Genomic DNA, 6,080 nt, shown 5'->3' with positions numbered 1-6,080 from the left:
GAAGGCAGGGCTGAATCATGTTATGCGTTTATGAGAAGGCTAGCCAACCAAGAAGACAGGGTGCTTACAAGCATCAAATCCTGTCTTCCGGCAGGTGCAGGATTGCAAAGGGGAAGGGGCTAGGGTGAGGCAGCCCTGGAGGTCCGCAGACTCAGCTATTGTCTTTAGTCATCAGGCGATGAGAGGATGTTGATGAGATGATGTTTTGACTTCAGGTGAGTCTGACCCTGCTTATCGGTTCTGCTTGCTGGATTCACAGCTGAGTCACCTCCTCAATCTCTTCGCACAGGCCTTGAAAAGGAAAATTAAGAAAAACTTAACCTTCTATTCACATATGAGAAACTTAACCCTCTATTCACGTAAGTATATGTGTTCTAAGATTTAAAATAATTTGATTACTTTTCAGATTAATTCAGGTGCTGTAGCTATCAAATTATAACACCCTCCCTCCCCCCCCCCCGCCATCATTTGGAGATATGTCTATTCAAGTCCTTTGCCCATTTTTTAATTGGTTTGGTTTCTTTTTCTGCTGTTGACTTTTAGTAGTTCTGGATATTAATCCCTTATCAGATATATGATTTGCAAATATATTTTCCATTCTGTGGGTTGCCTTTTTATTCTGTTAATAGTGTTTTTGATGCACAAAATTAAAAAAATGTTGTGGTCTAACTTGTCTATATTTTTTGTTGCCTCTGCCTTTGGTGTCATATCTGAGACACCAAGTCCAGTGTTCTGCAGCTTTTTACACAGTGTTTTCCTCCACAAGTTTTATAGTTTTAGCTCTTATACTTAGGTCTTTAACCCATTTGTGTTAATTTTTATATTTGGTGTCGGTAAGGGACCAGCTTCTTTCTTTTGTATGTGAATATCCAGTTTTCCCAGCACATTTGTTGAAAAGACTGTCTTTCCCCCATTAAATGGGTTGGCACCCCTGCAGAGATCATTTGATCATATATGTGAGGGCTTATTTCTGGGCTCTATTTTATTCTGGGTCTATATGTCTGTCTTTATAGTGTGTTACTTTAAAAATGAAATAAAATACTGAAGTGCAAGGTGTCTGCATAACAAACATTTATAAAGAAGAAATTCCATGGACACTAGACAACAGGGTGACATGTTGGGGCGAGGAGTGGCTGAAAAGGAGCCCACAAGTACTTGCTGTTGAAGGCTGTGGGGCAAACCTAGCTCAGAGGCAGGCGGGCAAGCTCCTCAATTATCCTCTGAGACAGATGGAAAGGGGAGGAGCTCAGAAGGCTTACCTTGGAGGGAGAAAGAAACAGAGAGAGGGGAAGAGAGGAAGGTGGGCAAGAGAGAATCCCTCCAGCCCAAAGGACCAGCCGCGCCCTCCTGCCCCTGGAGCCATCGTCTCAGCATCTCCCAGACAGCATCTCCTTTTCTTGCCTGAACGTTACCCTCGCACTTAGATGCCGTTGATGTTCTCAGTCTCAGTCACTGCTACTTACACCCACTTTGCTAATAAAGATTATTGACCCGGAAAAGGTTATACCTGTCAAAAGGGTCTGCTCATGGTTAATCGGCCCAAATTCCTAAGCAGAGTCCAGCAGCCCTGGCTCACAGGGGGCCGTCCACTCGTGCTGCATCTCGGGAAAACCAGACTGGGCTGCCAAGACTCCTGCATTGTGTTCCTTTAGGTTAAGTCCATCCAGGACTTCCTGGGATGGTTTTTGACCAATGGGTTGAGACCAGGCCTGTGCAGTTGGATCTGCACTGTTACTAGTATATCCTCACTAGAGGCCTGATGCACGAAATTCGTGCAAGAGTAGGCCTTCCTTCCCCCAGCTGCCTGCACCGGCTTCCTTCTGGCACCCGGGACCCCGGCTTCCCTCACAGCCCCGGCTTCATCCGGAAGTTCATCCAGAAGGACGTCTGGTCTAATTAGCATATTACGCTTTTATTATTATAGATTTGCCATCTTTTTTTTAAAATATATTTTATTGATTTTTTACAGAGAGGAAGGGAGAGGGATAGAGAGTTAGAAACATCGATGAGAGAGAAACATTGATCAGCTGCCTCCTGCACACTCCCTACTGGGGATGTGCCCGAAACCAAGGTACATGCCCTTGACCAGAATCGAACCTGAGACCCTTGAGTCCGCAGGCTGACGCTCTATCCACTGAGCCAAACTGGTTAGGGCGATTTGCCATCTTTTGAAAAATATATTTTTATTGATTTCAGAACGGAAGGGAGAGGGAGAGGGGGATAGAAACATCAATGATGAGAGAGAATCATTGATCAGCTGCCTCCTGCATGCCCACTTGTACAGGGGACTGAGCCAGCCAGCAACCCAGGCATGTGCCCTTGACTGGAATCGAACCTGGGACCCTTCAGTCTGCAGGCTGATGCTCTATCCACTGAGCCAAACTGGCTAGGGCCTCATTTGCATCTTTAGAAACCAATCACAGCAGCTCCATAATGACCAATCGGGACACATGATTCTGACCAATCAGGACATTGCAATTTGGGCTAAACTGCATAAAAATGGACCAATCAGGGATTAGGGCAGGCACTTTCTCTGTATAAGTGGGCTTCTGCTTTACCTCTAGGGAGGGCACTGGAGGCTGCATTTATTCCATTTTCCTGAAAAAAGTGTCCTTTTACTGCACCTCAGATTGGTGATTCCTGTTGGCATTGGATTGGTGGCAGCGACCCTTTGTTGACAAGACAAAATGCACCAATGAAGGTAAGTTCGTAGCACATATGGAGGAACCCAGAGGATGGGGTCTTCGGAGACTTCCCTTAGCGACAGACCCCAAAAGGCAGAGATGATGGAACGCTGGGCCTGATGCCGCCTCCTCTGGGTTATGCTGAGGGGGTGAGTTTGGGTTGTTTCATATGTTTTTGTTTAAATCTGTTTTTACTTTTTTGAAGATATTTTAGAGAAATAAGACTTATGCTTCTGCCATTACCTAATGTTTTTAGTTGAATTACGTCCCACCTCCCACCCCTAAATCCATTCGTTGAAGTCCTAACCCTCGGTGTCTCAGCATGTGGCTTTACCTGGCGTGTCTTTACAGAGGTGATTAAGTTAAAAGAGGTCATTGGGATGGGCCTTAACCCACTGCGATCAAGTGTGCGAAGGGGCAAAAGCGTCCTTCCTCTGCCATGGGGGGCGGGCGGCAGAGGCACCTTCTCATAAGAGAAGGAACTTCGGACGCAGATGCGTTTGGAGGGATGACCATGTGAAGACACGGAGAAGATGGCCACCTGTCAGCCAAGACGCGAGATTTCAGAAGGAGCCGCCCCTGCTGACACCGGCTCTTGGGCTTCTGGCCCCCAGAACTGTAAGACAATGAGTAGATTTCTGTTGGTTAGCCCTCCATTTTCTGGTACTTTGTTACAGCAAAGGAATACACCTGAACTACTCAGAACTCAGCTATGTCACTTTTTATGCAACTTTTTGCCCCAAAAGATCTCTTCTGAGTACAGTGTGTGAACAGGAGGGCTAAAGGGCAGGGCCAGCTGTATAATTTGTGAGACCCAATGCAAAATGAACATGCAGGGGGAAAAGTGCAGTTAAAGGTGCTAAAATATAAAATGTTCCCTTTTGAAATAGTTTAATACTTATAAAACACTAGAGGCCCGGTGCACAAAATTTGTGCACTGGTGGGGGGGGTCCCCCCAGCCTGGCCTGTGCCCTCTCACAGTGCGGGAGCCCTGCGATCAATCACCCCAAAGAGGTAGGCTGGAGCCGGGGGTCCTGCCTCCACACCATGCGGAGCTGCGGGACCCCTGGCCTCGCTGTGCAGAGCTGCACTCCCCGCCTCTGTGCCATGTGGAGCCGTGGGATCCCAGGCCTCACTGCACGGAACCACAGACCCTGCCTCCACGCCGCACACGCAGCATCAAGCCCCCACCCACCCATGCGCACATGCAGCCCCGCCCACCCGCTGCATACGCAGCCTCCTGGTGATTGCTTGTTGTGGCGTGAGGGCATCATGGCGTGAGGGTGTGATGACCACATAGGCTTTTATTAATAGGATAATAGGGGAAATAGAGATACATGAATGACATCAACTTCTACTTTTGTTTATAATTTTTGGTGTTATAATTTTATGTAATGCAATAAATAACAATGCTTAATGTGATACCTTGATTTATTCTAAGGATTTACTGGCTGCTCTAGCCACTTCCAATTCACTTAAGCCAACTTAGTAAAGTTTTGTCACTTGCAAGCTACCGCCTTCAGGCTATGGTGCACGCAGGATGGAGGGAGGCAGCTTAGCCACCAGGCCCCCTCCCGTGCCTGTCTGCAGACACCGCCCTCCCCCTCCCGCTGTAGAACTGCCCCCCCCCCCCCCCCCGCCCCACCTGGGTTTCAGGGGGACCCCCCAAAGGGCAGGTTCCACAAAAACCCAAGAGCCAAGGGTGCTTTAGGTGAGGACTTCAGGGAAATTGCTTCTCCCCAAAGGGGCAAAGAACCCGGGAAAAAAAAAAAGAGCAGAGACCTCTTCTTCTTCTCTTCTTGGGCTGTTGGCAAAGGTGCAGAGCCCACCACCTTTCCACCTCATCAAAGGTACTGTGGCAGCCCGGCCGGCGTGGCTCAGTGGTTGAGCCTTGACCTATGAACCAGGGGGTCACAGTTCAATTCCTGGTCAGGGCACATGCCCAGGTTTCTGGCTCGATCCCCAGTAGGGGTTGTGCAGGAGGCAGCCAATCAATGATTCTCTCTCATCATTGATGTTTCTGTCTCTCTCCCTCTCCCTCTTGCTCTGAAATATATATATATATTTCAGAGCAAGAGGGAATATGCTAATAAAAGGGTAATATGCTAATTAGACCAGACATCTTCCAGACAAAACCACGGTGGTGGGGGCCGAGGCAGAGGTGGTTAGGGGCAATCAGGCTGTCAGGGGAGAGCAGTTAAGGGATCTGGCTGGCAGGGGAGGGCAGTTAGTGGGATTAGGCTGGCAGGCAGAGGCGGTTAGGGGCGATTAGGCAGGCAGGGGTCCTGGATTGGAGAGGGTGCAGGCCAGGCTGAGAGACCCCCACACCCCTGCCGTGCACGAATTTCATGCATCGGGCCTTTAAGGTACTGTCACAAGTATATCGTGTGGCAGATGGAGAAGTGAGAGACTCACCTTGAGCCCAAATCAGGCAGGAGAGGGTGGTCTCCGCCTGCGGGTTCAGGAGTGGTGAACAGGGTCGTCTCCCACCCCCTGCCTTCTTCAGGTCTCTGAATCGACCATAAGGATTTCTTGCTCAGGAGATAGGAGTAACTTTCACATTTCCTCTAACTTTGAACCTTTCCCCACATCCAGAGTTCCACAGGAGGGTAGCATACCTGCACATTTTAACAAGATGCAGAATAGGAGAAAGATCAGTATAAGGAGCCTCCATGTGTGAATCAGGCCAATCTTGTTCTCTCTGTCCCTTCATGTGCACACACACCATATTTTAAATACCAGTTTGAGATATTCGCATGGAAAATAACATTCACCCTCTTATGTGTATAATTCAGCAGGTTTTAGGACAAAGAAGTGTGAATCACCACTATGTAATGTTGGAGCATTTTCATCCTCTCAAAGAGTAATGTCACACGAACGGTCACTCCCCAAACCCCTTCCCCAAGGCCCCTGACAACAGTCTGCTCTGTAGATTTGTGTCATCTGAAAAGTTCATATGTGGGATCATGTAACATGGTCTTTTGTGACTGTTTCTTTCATTTGACATATTTTCACGGTTTTTATGATTCACTAACATCCCATTGTATGGACCTGCCACATTGTGTGAACCCGATCGTCAGCCGATGGGCGTTTGGTTGTTCCCACCTGCAGCCGATCTGAATGACGCTGTCAGGGGCGTGGCACTTCCAGGTGAACATCGGGTTTCCCTGCTCTTTTGCTGTTGACCAGATTCTGGGACGGTCTCCGGATGTGGCGTGTATCAGGTCGGGGAGAAAGCAGCAGCAGTGGACACAATGGTGATGGAGGAAGAGCAGTGCTGTTCTCCAGAAATTAAGTAGATCAAGGTCATAAAGGGTGTCACGTTTCATGAGGGACAGTGAGTCCCTTCGGCAAACGCTCAGGCCAGGGGTGACGGCAGGAAAAGGGGAGACAGTA

This window comes from Myotis lucifugus, unplaced genomic scaffold (genome assembly GCF_000147115.1).
Source record: "Myotis lucifugus unplaced genomic scaffold, Myoluc2.0 scaffold_430, whole genome shotgun sequence".
Taxonomy (NCBI): Eukaryota; Metazoa; Chordata; class Mammalia; order Chiroptera; family Vespertilionidae; genus Myotis; species Myotis lucifugus.
This window is presented reverse-complemented; position numbering follows the sequence as displayed.